The sequence below is a fragment of the Aegilops tauschii genome, chromosome 6 (genome assembly GCF_002575655.3).
Source record: "Aegilops tauschii subsp. strangulata cultivar AL8/78 chromosome 6, Aet v6.0, whole genome shotgun sequence".
Classification (NCBI taxonomy): Eukaryota; Viridiplantae; Streptophyta; class Magnoliopsida; order Poales; family Poaceae; genus Aegilops; species Aegilops tauschii.
This window is the reverse complement of record NC_053040.3, coordinates 2159236-2173180: the sequence shown is the minus strand read 5'-3', so window position 1 is coordinate 2173180 and position 13945 is coordinate 2159236.

Below are 13945 nucleotides of genomic sequence, written 5' to 3'. Positions count from 1 at the left end.
GCGATGTGGTGCGCCATCGCGGGCAGGGGGTGGGGGGTGGGGTTGGGGAAGAGGTGGAGGGAAGGGGAGGCGGCCGCCAGATCGCCGCCGGATCGCGACCGATCCCCGGTGGGGCTGAAGCGCCCGCGATCTGCGGGTGGGGATCGACCTATCCCCGTTTCATTGCAACCGCTCGCGTGGAGGTGGGAGCGTGCGCGTGGTTCAGCTCGCGTGGATCGGACGGACCAGCTTTGTTCGATCGGACGGACGCGAGGGCGGTTTACAAATCCAGCGTATCACCCGTCCTACGCCTAGCTGCGGCCTTTTACTTTACCTGCGCATTGTTCCTCAAACAATGCAATGGACACATCGCTTCAAATCTCAGGAAGCTTAAATGGGACAAAGAGTGACAAAACTCACATGTTCATGTATATGAACAACAAAACATTTGGCGTGTACAGCACAACGCTAGTAGTACATACATAGTTGAGCTGTAGAAATTAGGAGAAATTTTAAGCCAGGTGTCTTGTTTATAATATATCCATGCATATGCACATGGTTGTACCGAATGTCAGAGTATTTTTGCAAGAAACAAAAGGTGTCCCAGATGACCATTTCTGTGTTACAATGGAAGCTCAAGAAAATGGGCATGAAAAGAAGGAAAATTGGCCATAGGAATTGAAGGTTATTTTCTGTCCGTAGCATGGTGGAAGTTCTCCCGTGTGTATTGCAAAACATAGCATTGTTAAAGCTGGAAGTAAAAGAAATAGGTAGATAGAAAAGTTGGAATTAAAAATTGAAGTACCTATTTGGCCTGCTTATTTGGTTTACTACTGTTATTCATGGTTGGTTGCTGGATATTTATTGTCTGCATTGCTGTGTAAGGAGAATATCTGGCATTATAAATACTTGAAGGAAAAACATTGTTTTGTGAGATTTTTGAAGTAATACATACTCTTGCTTGCATGTTTTGGAAGGATTATGGTCATCTTCCTTTGAGCTGCATTCAGATAAGATACTTCTCTTAGGGGGTAAGCCAACCGACCAATAAAAGCAGAAAATGTATAAACCTTGTGCATTATAGGCACGTGAGTATTGTCATACCTGAATGATTTATTGCCATCATTGTTGCTGAAATCTATTCTTCTTTTTGCTCCAGATCTGATGAGAAAGGAAGTTTAATCAGAGTAGTGCAATAAGCTTTGAGGTTTACGAAGCACTACAGACGGGAAGCATAAGATTGATCAGAGTGGTTAAATAAGCATGTAGCTTTATGAAGCATACCTGGATTCATTTCCTTTTATGTTTATAGGTGTTTGATTATCAATTGGAGGTATATAGTCAGAGGAGTCATTTGGCTTTTTTGCAATTGAACTAAAGATAATTAGAATAAAAATGATTAGAAAATGTGGATGTAATAATTTGTCAATATATTTTACATGATAAATTTGAGAAATGGTTGGTAACCACTGAGCACTTATGTTGGATGAAGTTGAAGAGGGCAGTAGGTTTGTATCTTGAACTGTCTGAAAAAGCTTGACATGTCAAGTTAATAGTCTGATATACTAAGGGATTAATATTTAAAAGTTGCTAACCTTTGTTGAAGGTAACAGAGGCACTGAATTACAATTGTCGACAGAGAAACTTCTCTTTAGAAAATATACACCTATCTATCACAGGGGGAAATGCAAGGCGTTTGTGTTTAATCGTCTCATGCAAAGAATTACAACAATGAAGCAAAATTAAAATCAGGTTGATATTGAGCAAACAAAATCCAGAATTAGCAAAGCAACCGAGGTGGAGACTATGTACCAGTAGGACGCACAAATCGAATGCGTTTGTGTAGGCAGAGAGGGAAGACGAATGAACAGTACTTGGGTGTAATCGAGCAAGTACAAGGCACAAATCGAATGTTGAAGTGGAGCGTCGACACCAACATTATTAGGATAGGGAACGCCAAACATCAATTAGGGACCTGCAATAGAAATTGTTTTGTTTTTATTTATAGGGAGTTCGGTTTTCCATAAGAAATTGGCAACAAAATAAAAGAAAGCAGGTTCAAAGTAATGGGCTGTAGAGGGGCCTTTTCCATAAGAATAGAAATTGCCTCAACAGACTGATACCATGATCGATTTTGTGCGTAGCTTAATAGGTTTTTTTTTTGCGAATGACGTAGCTTAATTAGGTTCACCGCACGTTGCGGCAGGAAGTCAAGAGAGAATCTTATATCTACAATGGAAGAAAGATGGTTTAGCTACAGTGTTTGAAAAATGCATTACTCCATGCATGATATAATAGTGACGACCAAGGGATCTCATCTAAGTCGTCAGGACATGTGGCGTCCATGGATGCGTTTGTCACATCAGATGAAAGTAAATGATGGTTTGAATCATGAAAATCCTGTGTATTCTGAAGTAGTCATTCCACTCGCTATTCCACTCACGAAAAAGACGGTATATTTTTACTCTACTCCCAAGTGCTGCCCAAAGCTATCCCAATAAAACAACAACTGCTGTTCAAAAAATAAACGACAATTGACACATCTTTTCTATTTCATATAACTTTTCCGCACATCACACATTATTTCTTCAATCGAAAGGTCAATTTGACAGGAATAATGGAGATTGGGTAGCTAAAGGAGGGGTTGCCATCGCCGCCATGCCTGCAGGCCCTTTGCACTCCTTAAGGCATGCCTCGACTGTTATGTAACACTGATTCGTCACTTTGCAACAGTAGTCATCAAGGCTTTCTTTGTAAACACACAATGATACATTTATCTTCTCCTTATCGATGCCATCGATGACTCGACCTATGGAATCACAGATAAATAATTATTTGAAATTAGTATGATTTTCGATTGATTGACAAACAAGAACCACATGCATGGGACAAAAACGAGAAAAGAAAAGACAGTGGTCGTGCACTAGCAAAAAAGAAAAGACATATTTTAAAGACTAGCGATTATCAGACGTAGACAAATAACTATTGCATGTGTATCCCCTGCATACGAGGAGAAGAAGTAGAGCCTGCAGCACTACTCTTGCACGGATGGGAGCCGTGTGCTTGTCCATCTAGATAATGCGATGCACCACAAGCACTTGTTTCAAGAGAAAAGAGATTGACAGGAGAATATTTATGTGTTCTAAGCAAAACTAGAAGTTGATTTCTCTATCCACTCGTAATCCTGTATATATAGAGGGTCAGAGAGAGATCCTGTGATCGGGAAAAGATCAATCAATAATTTGTATAATAAGCAGGTTATCGTACCTTTCCAATTATGGTATATTTAGGGGGAATTTCTAAAATACGGTGGCGAAAATGAAAAGCTGATTGTCAAGTTTTGATAAGCTTGATTACCGTCCTTCTGATTTTAGATGTGTTTCCCAACTCTACTCCCAGTTTACGGATCTGCGGCAAACTGCAATCTAGAAAATTATCTGTACCGGGAGTTCAAAATTACAGCTGCATGCTTGAACAGACTGATAGTACTGTGAGTTCAAACTGTACTCTCTTTTTACGGAACAATTTGAAGTCTGACATGCGTAGCTTAATTACGTTCATGATTACATTTTCATTCAAGAAGTGGTTCATTTCTTTACTAACAATAGCATGTTGCGGTGACAGACCGGGAGGTGACCGACCGCTGCAAACTGCTTCACGCAAGGCTGCCAGGCAACGGTGCCGAGACCTCCAAGCCAGGACCGTTGGCATCAACGAACGAGGCCACCATGTTTGTTCACTGGGAAGAAACGTTCCCGTCAACTGTAAGACTTCTGTTGTGATGTCGTAAAATCTCAAGATGGAATGTCGGCTCAATCTCTCGGAACTACTCATAGAGGTGAGAATATGCTCGTGTATGTAAGCTACTTCGATTGTACTGTGTTCAAAAAAAAAAATAACGAGGCGATGGCTGAAACAATTTGCTAATGTGCAGTCTTGTCTCGAAAACAAAATGCTAATGTGCAGTCTAGCGCAGGCGCAGCTATACCTCGCTCCCTTTCCCCTCCCCTCCCTCGTGCCGCCCCACTTGGGCGACCCGAGGGGCGAAATCCCTAGCCCCGCCGTCCCCCTCGCCGCCGCCTGAGACACCTGCTGCCGGGCAAGCTTGGCGCGCTGCCGATGAAGGTGGCGGCGGGGCCCTCGCTGCCTCGCCTCACCTGCGGGGGGCCTTTGGATCCGGGGCGGCGCCCCGGCAGGTGTGGCGTCGCCGGCTCTTCGGCTCACGGTGGCTTGGGCGCGGGTCGGCGTTTCTCGGCCGTGCGGGCGGCGAGATCCCCGGTGGATGCGGGCCTGCGTGCGGCGGCGGTTTCAGCTCCTGCTGCGTCAGATCTGGCCGCCTCCACTGCCCTTCTTCTCCAACGAGCTCCTCCCCCCTCAGATTTGGCATGCTTCGTCGTGGGGCTCTGGTCTTATTCGTGTGGGAGTGGGTGACGAGGATGCAGGACCGGGGGAATCCCCTAGCCAGCCGTGCCGGCTACGACGCCCGCGGGCGCTGCTCACCTTCTTGGAGGCGTCGGTCAGGTCTTGCCCCCTACGCCCTTCCCCTTTGTATCCCGGGTGAAATCCTCAACATTGTTGGGCTGCGGCAACGCCCATGGCACCGTAACCTTCTTGAAGGCGCTGTTTTGGGAACAAAGATGGGTTGTGGGCTTCGTTGTGGTGTAGGTGGAGTGTGTCGGCGGCAGCAGCGTGTCTCCAGCGGCGGCGGTGTCTCCCTGGGTGTGTGGTCAAGCTGTTGTGGTGCTCTTCGTTGGGCTGCAGTGTGTTTCCTCCGTTGCCCGTGGATTTTCCAGGACGAGAGGGGATAGGGTTCCCCTCCTCCGGTGGCTGTTCTTCAGCTCGTCGAGCGAGCTAAAGATCCCGATTTGGTTTTGGCCCTTACTGCTGCCCATTTCTGCATTCCGACTGCTTGCCCCCTTTCAAGCCTGAACTCTGGGAATTGGCGTCGCTCTGCTCTAGGTGAGTCGTCGTCGGCAGGCTGGGAATGCCTGGTTCCACCCCTGTGGTTTCCTTCGATGCCATACATCCAGGTTCTAGGTTGAGCATGTCCATCGTTCAATGGTGCGGCGCCTCCGACCCAGGCGAGGAGGCAGGGGCCTTCTGTGACCATGGATCTCGATGGATGTGTCTTCTTCAAGCCCAAGTGTTTGGCAACGGCGTGTTTGCATCGTCGTCGGTGCCCTTTTTCTAAGCCGGTTAGCGCTTTCGCCTTGGTTCTCAGCGTGTAAGGGGTCCCTGGTATCCCCAAGCTATATGTTCTATGTCCATCTTCTAGCTAGCTTCTTGTATGTCCATTGTGATCTGCTCCTAGACGCCCTGGTATCTTTGCCGTTCGTTTTCCTTTCCTTTTAGTTGGTGTGTGGTTGCGATCCGGAGTTGTAATCCTGGCCGGTTGATGGCTTTGTTAATTCAAAGCCGGGCTCTGCTTGAGCCTTCGTTCTAAAAAAATGTTATACCTCGCTCGGCGCGAGTTGGACGCTAGCCTCGCCTGAGGGAGCCCCATACTGGATCAGCCCAACTTGCGGGAGGCCACGTCCTTATTTGTTTCTGTTTCTTCTCATGTTTTTTGCTTTGTTCTTTTAGTTTTTTTATACTTTCAGACAACATTCTAAATACAAATATTACAAAAATTACTCTGCATAATTGTTTTGAAAAATGTTAATCTAGCATTTGTAAACTGTTAAATCTGTATAGAAAATGTTTCTTGTGTATATGTAAACTCTATACAAAAAATATACATTTTTTTATGAAAAATTTGCTCATGTATATCAAGCATTTGAAAAAATGCTGATCATGTATAAAAAATGTTAAGCATATATTTCAAAAATGCTAAACCTATATAAAATAATGTTCCTGATTTGTACCGAAAATATAAAATGTGTTATAAAAAGGTAGTCATCAATCACAATTTTATTAAAAAATCATGTATTTCGAAAATGTTAAAAGTGTAGAAAATATTGTCCCTGATTTATACAAAGAATATAGAGTGTGTCGTAAAAATGTGAACATAAAAGTAAAATACTTATAAAAATGTTGATCATGTATAAAAAAAGGTAATCATATATTTGAAAATGTTAAACATGTATTAAAAATGTTCGTGATATATACCGAAAATGTACAATGTGTATGAAAATGTAGTCATCAAACATAATTTGTTTTTAAGATGTTAATAATCTATTTCAAAAAAATCAAGGTGTACAGAAAAACATTCCTGGCATATACAAATAGTATAGAAAACGTATTAAGAAAGTTGAACATAAACATAGAAATTTATAAAAAATATTGATCCTGTATAAAAAAATTAATCATATATTTCAAAAATGTTACACTTGTATTAAAAGACATTCCTGATATATACCAAAAATGTACACTGTATATGAAAAAAGTAGTCATCAAACTTATTTTTTTAAATGCCATTGTGCACTGGCCCAGGACTGAAGCCGTCAAACGAGATATGGTTCAACGCATGAACAATGCCCTCCCTTTGTGACATATCAGCACATTTGGGCCATCCTAGTGTTTGGGCAATGCAGGATTGGGCCCCACGTCTCTATGTCATCACCAGCTCATCCCCACCCGGCAGGCGGATGTGATTTTGAATGTCTGTATCCGCCATGTTTGTCAGACCAGGATCATGATTCGCAGTTATAGCTATAGCCAATGTAGTCCTCGATGAAGGGAGTGCTGACAAGAATGTCACGAGGGCTACCCGGCTACAATAGATGCTGGCATCGATGAGGCCCCTTCCACCGACAAATGTGGACCCCTTGGCAAGATGCGGTTGACATCCAATCGTCGACCTTGATCTACGGAGTAATGATACCATATGACGAGGGTTTAGAGAGAAAGCAACCGAGGCTCACTTGGCAGTAGGACATATTTTTTATGCGAATACCCAATGCACAAGCTCCTCCTTCGATTTCTTCCGTTGAGTCACATTGGACCACGGATCACCTTGATCATCGTGAACGACATTGGAAAGGACCACATTTGCCTCCTAGAGAGCCCCCTCCTCCACATCAGGTAGATCAGCGTCATCATTGATGACTAGGGGCTCGAATCATGATCCAGAAGTTGGCGACTTCGCCGCCGGGGTTAGAGCACCAAGCAGGAGAGTAATAAGCCCGTGATCCACTAAGATCCAAGCTCCAACACGAACCATACAGTCCATGATCACCATCAACATGGATGCTCTCCCCTCCCATAGATATCATCCTTCCTCGATGTTCTAATCGGAGTCCCGATGGAGAGTCACGCCATACAACTGATCAAACTTGAGAAGGCATGGGCGTAGTGGCGGCGGGGGTTCTGGCGGTCTCACTATCGCCTCAGAGCCTTGGAAGGTTGAAAATATTCATAAGAAAGTCTTTATGTGGGGGGTATGTCCTTATGTAACTTGACGCAACAATAAAAAAGTCTTTGGTTTACTATTTAACACGGTGCACACAAGAAGTGTGAACCAAAACCTATAACTGTTGTGCACCAACTATTTGGGAAAGAAAACAAAGGATATTCAGACAGTGTGACATGGTTTCTTCCGTGCCGACAAGGGAGCAAGCTGAATTAGGCATCTCCCTCCATGGAGCGGAAACGGTACATGGATCCCAGCGACGTGTCATGTGCCTTGTGTCGAGAAAAGACGAGTAATAACGAGGACAATAGAAATGAGTAAAGCAAAGTTGAAAAGGATGGGGAGATCATAAGTGGGATCACGGTTGGCGGAAAGCGCATATACGAGCTTGTGTCCAAATAATGAAACAGGGGAGGGGAGTGCAGAAGGGTCTACGTCGCGACATGGGTGACCGTTGTGTATTAAGGTTGAGTTTTTTGTACAGTCTGATATGTGTAGTTTCAAAGTCAGAACGAAGAATCTTTGCGCGCCAATTTTTCGCAGAAGGATGCAAAGGATACCGAGCTTGTCGATAACAAGCCATATGGTTTCTTTGGTACCAAATTAAGGAGCAATAAAGGTTTGGGAGAGGATATGAAGGACACCGAGCTAGGCGATGATGTCATCAAATGGTTTCTTTGGTACCAAATTAATCAATGCCAATAAAAGAAAAGGTACGCCAATTTAGCAGAAAAGGTACGTGTCATGTTCCTGCGGTCGTAGCTACGGGCAGGGGGCCGCGCCGAGGGCTCCCGCGCCGTCGGGTTCGACACCTAGACCGGCTCCTCCTCCCCACGTCGTTGCTCGTCCGTCTCAGTCGTCCCAGACCAACGGCACTGTTACTGCGCCCCGGGGTCAGTGGGGGGACGACGGGTACGATGCCTACGGCGTTGGCCAGCACCGTGGGTCTTCATCCTCGGGAGGTGGCCGTGGCTATGCATGGCAAAGTGATGGCTCGATTGAGAGGCCATTTTTGGGGCCTGCCGGGGGCTTCGTTGAGGGGTCTTCGGATCCGGGTCATCGGCAGCGAGGAGGTTACCGTGGCCATCGTGGTGGTCGGGGCGGGCGAGGAGGCCGATACCGTCCACGACAGCCGCCACCACCGGTTGTTGTCGAGCAGATGTCTGATAGCGGGGCGGCAGAGGAGCCTGTGTTGTCTAATCATGCTATGGAGGTAGTGACGGCTCTTGCTTCTGCTCCGGTTCCTGAGGTTATGTCTGATGTCTCTGCGGAGATAATGGACAGGGTTGACTCCGATCGAGCGTCCAAGTGGGCGCGTCGGAAAGAAAAGATGCTTTGTTATCGTTGCGGTGATAAGGGTCACTTCATTGCCGAGTGTGTGGCGCGGCTGTGTGATACATGTGGTAAACTGGCTCATGAATCGGGGGAGTGTCCATTATTGCGCGATCAGGCACCGTCTCTCAAGATGTATGGAGTTTACTGTGCTGAGCTCACGTTTTTCGAGTCTCCGACGGAGCCTGAGGTGCCTGCCGAGTCTCCGAGTCTGACCACGGGGATTGTCAAGGTCACCAGAGGGGAGGTGTCTGAGGCACAGATTGTGCAGAGGCTTCGAGAGTTGGCTCCTGGGGAGTTCCAGTGGGACCTTGTCGGGCTTGCTGACAAGATGTTCAGGGTCGAGTGCCCGTCTGTGGAGGACTTGCAGCGATTGGGAGTTTTGGGATGTGTAAGGTGCCGGGTACTGATGGTATCCTTGAGTTCCAGGAATGGAAGATTGTTGAGCCTCAGGGTGTACCGCTTACGCAAGCGTGGCTACGCTTTTCCGGGGCACCTTCCTCGCCGCTGCAGGATGCTCGGGTTGTGGCCAGTTTGGGCATTCTTTTGGGGAAACCCGAGCGTGTGGACATGGCTTTCACCAGGGCTCATGGAATTGCTCGGGTGTTGGTCAGTATACTGAATGTTGAGTATGTGCCGGAGGTGGTTAAGTGGGCTTACCGAGGCAGGATTTATAATCTGGTTATTGAGTTTGAGGACGAGAGCCTGCTGTCTGCACCGGATCACACGTCTGACGTTGATATGCATGAGGGTGACGGTAACGCGGGAGTTCAGGAGCCGCCGGCTGAGGACTCTGGACGACAGCTGTCCATGGGGCCGGGGTCTGAGACCGCGATGACCGGGGATGGAGCTACCCAGCCCTCCTCGGTGCCTTCGCAGTCGTTGAGATTTGGATCCTTTCAGCCTTTTTCTGCACCGCCGCGGTTGTGGAGCGACCGGGTGGAGTCCGAGGAGGCCTTTGAGCTCGCCTTGCCGGCGTTGGATTTTATGGATGCTCTGGACTCGGGATTTGGGGCTCTCGGGGCTTCACCTCTTTTGGTCAGGGGGGCGGAGGAGGTGAGTCGGCCGGTGGCCACACCCTCTTCTGGTCAGCGCATGGTCCCCCCTATGGAGATGCCGCAGTCTACCGGATCCCGTGTGCAGGGAGGAGTCATAGACCAGGCGGTCTCAGGTTCTTTTTGTGCTGAGGATGGGGAGGCGGGGAAGGTGGCTCCCGTGTACTCTTCTACACTGGGAGGAGGTCTAGGTCAGGAGGACTTGGATACTTCTTCTCCCGTTGTGATCTCGTCTCGGACGGTGTCGACTTCGCCGTCGGGAGTGGGCTCGGGGCAGGTGGCCTCGGTGCTTGCTCCTATGGTGGCGGCCTCCCCGGTGCAGGTTGGGGAGTCAGGACGGGAGGTCCTGGCCATGTCTCCACCACCATCGGTGATGCCCTCGTCTGGTGGGCCGTGCCAGGCGTCCCTTACTCCTACTGGCGCGCCCGTGGGGAGGCCCGGGCAGGTCGCTCGGGCTGCGGGCTCGGGTGTGGCAGGAGGCCGTACCCCATCCGTGATCTCTCGGGAGGAGGTGATTGCGTTTGGCGGGATCCAGGATCCCATGTCTGAGGGGCGCCGGGTGAGTGCCCGCCTCCAGGCACATCCGGAGGTGGACGACATTCAGCAACGGTGCGCTATGAGGGCGGCCAAGCTTCATGATGTTGAAGTCAATACTGGTATGTCGGTCAATATTTCCAATTCCATATTGCATTTTTCAAATGATGAGATTCTTGATAATGCAAATCAATTAGGAGTTTCTCTTGGTAGTAATGAACATGAAACTACTAATTCTATTAATGATCTCCTTGACCTAGAGGCTGAGCGGGCCTTAGAGATGATTCGCAATATTGCCGCTGTTAAACCCATGTGTGATTCGGAGGTTGATGCGCTTGGGGTTAGGGTGCTTGGTAATTTTTGTGAGGATTTGTTGCCTTCTAGTTCCGAGGCGGGGGTAGAGGATGTGTCTACTGAGATAGGCTTGGCAAGCCCCTCTGACACTGGGCATGAGGACCAGTTGCAGAGTCAAGTTATTCCAAAGAGCAAGTGGAAACGGAAGGTATATCCGGTGTCCGCAGTGCGTAGGAGTGCTAGGTTGCGTTCGGCAAAAAAAATTCTACGATGAATTATGAAAGGAATCTTTTGGAATAGCAGAGGTCTGAGAGACTTGGCTAAAAGAAGGTTTCTTGCTGAGGCGTCAGTCGAACATCGCTTAGATTTTATCGCTCTTTTGGAGACAGGGAGAGATAATTTTGCACCTCAGTTTCTAAATTCTTTGTCGGGAGGTATTGCTTTTGATTGGCACTGCTTGCCGCCGCGAGGGCAATCAGGTGGAATCTTACTCGGCGTTAGATGCGAGACGCTTGAGGTTCGCACTGTGGTTATGGGAGACTTTGCAGTCAAGTTCCGGGTGCGGTCGAAGGAGGATGGGTTTAACTGGGCTCTGGTTGCGGTTTATGGGGCTGCGCAACCCGAGCTCAAGCCCGATTTCCTGGCTGATCTAGTTCGGATGTGTGGCTCCGAGCAGCTGCCGTACCTGGTGGGGGGTGACTTCAATATTATTAGGAGGCGGGAGGATAAGAACAATGATAACTTTGACGGCAGATGGTCGTTCATGTTTAATACTATCATTGAGAGTTTGAACCTGAGAGAAATTGAGCTCTCGGGCAGAAAATTTACCTTCGCGAATGCGCTGCCAAATCCGACGTATGAAAAGTTGGACCGTGTGTTGGCTAGTGTCGATTGGGAACAGAAGTTCCCTCTAGTAACAGTTCAGGCCTTATCCCGTGGTATTTCCGACCACACGCCGCTTTTTGTGGATTCTGGACAGCCCTCCCACTTGGGGAATAAGAATGTATTCTCCTTTGAGATGGCTTGGTTTGAGCGTGAAGGTTTCTTTGATCTTGTGGCTAGAGAGTGGGCTAAGGATTCAGGAGGCAAGACTGCGCTCCAGCGATGGCAGAATAAGATTAGGCACTTGCGGAGTGTCCTGCGTGGATGGGCTAAGCATCTTAGCGGGATCTATAAGGTTGAAAAGGAAAGGCTCCTTTCCCTTATTCAGTCCCTAGATGTAAAAGCAGAAACCACGCTGCTGCCAGTAGCAGAGCTTCAAGCCAAGAGGGATGCGGAATTCAGGCTGAAGGAACTTCTTAGGGAAGAAGAGTTGAAGTGGGCGTTGCGGGCCAAGGTCCGGAGAGTAGTCCAGGGGGATGCGAATACTGAATTTTTTCATATGATTGCTAATGGTAAGCATCGAAAGAAGAGGATCTTTCAGCTTGAGCAAGATGAGGGTACAATTGTAGGACATGAGAACCTAAAATTGTACATTACTGAATTCTATAAGCAGTTGTTTGGTCCTCCAGACAATAACTGTGTGTCTCTGGATGAGTCCAGGGTTGAGGATGTTCCTCAGCTCACAGTTGTGGAGAATGATGTTTTGACGGCTCCTTTTACCGAGAAAGAGGTATTTGATGCCGTCTCCCAAATGGAAACTAACAAAGCGCCTGGCCCAGATGGATTTCCAGCGGAGTTTTATAAGAAATGCTGGTTTATTATTAAGGAGATTTGTTGCCTTTGTTCCATGATCTGTTTGCTGGGCAGCTTCATATTTTTCAGCTAAATTTTGGAACGATTACCCTTCTTCCTAAGAAAGCAGAGGCAGTGAGAATTGAGCAATTCAGGCCAATCTGTCTTCTTAATGTTAGCTTCAAAATTTTCACCAAGGTCGGGACCAATAGGCTCTCACAGATTGCGCATGCCGTTGTGCAGCCTACTCAAACGGCCTTCATGCCGGACAGGAACATTCTTGAGGGTGTTGTGGTCCTACATGAAACACTCCATGAAATCCACACGAAAAAGCTGGATGGGGTTGTTTTCAAAGTGGATTTCGAAAAAGCGTATGACAAAGTCAAATGGCCTTTCCTTCAACAGGCTTTATGCATGAAGGGTTTTGATGAGGCCTGGCGACGCCAGGTAGAATCCTTTACGCAAAAAGGCAGTGTTGGAATTAAAGTCAATGAGGATATAGGTCACTATTTCCAGACACACAAAGGCCTGAGACAAGGAGATCCAATGTCTCCTATATTGTTCAACATTGTAGTTGATATGTTGGCCATTCTTATAGGTAGGGCAAAGGACGTCGGTCAGGTAGGTGGCTTGGTGCCTAACCTAGTTGATGGGGTGTCTCCATTTTGCAATACGCTGATGATACAATCATCTTCATGGAGCATGACTTGGCAAAAGCGAGAAACATGAAGCTCGTGTTGTGTTTATTTGAACAGTTGTCCGGTTTAAAGATTAACTTTCATAAAAGTGAGTTGTTTTGCTTTGGTCGAGCCAAGGAGGAACAAGAGGCTTATAGGCAATTGTTCGGGTGTGAATTAGGGGCTTTACCTTTTACTTACCTAGGTATACCCATTCATCATCGTAAGCTCACGAACAGAGAATGGAAATGTATCGAAGATCGTTTCGAAAAGAAACTTAGTTGTTGGAAGGGCAAACTTCTATCTTATGGAGGCCGGTTGATTCTTATTAATTCGGTGCTCACAAGTTTGCCGATGTTCCTACTATCTTTCTTTGAGGTTCCAGTTGGGGTTAGGAAACGACTGGACTTTTATCGGTCACGATTTTTTTGGCAGAGTGATGATCTAAAAAGAAAGTATAGACTCGCCAAGTGGGATATTATTTGTCGTCCCAAGGATCAGGGGGGGTTGGGTATTGAGAATCTTGAGGTAAAGAACAGATGCCTGCTTAGTAAGTGGCTATATAAGTTATCAGATGGGACTGATGCGACTTGGGCATAGATACTTCGTAACAAGTATTTGCAATCCAAAATGTTGTCACGGGTGACAATGCGACCAACTGATTCGCCATTTTGGAAGGGGCTTATGAGAGTTAAGACAGCCTTCTTTAATAGAACAAAGTTTATAGTCGGCGATGGTAATGATACTCGCTTCTGGGAGGACACCTGGCTTGGTGAGACTCCGTTGGCGTTACAGTACCCAACTCTATATCGTATTGTGCATCGCCGTGATGCGCTTGTGGCAACGAGTATGCAAGCCACACCCCTTAATATTCAGTTTAGAAGGGTGCTTATTGGTAATAGATGGGAAGCTTGGCTTCATCTGGTGCGTAGACTGATGGAGGTTCAGCTACAAAATCAGCCCAATCAGTTGTGTTGGAAGCTTACTAGGTCTGGACATTTTACCGTTAAATCAATGTACATCGATGTTATTAACTCGAGTGTCATTCC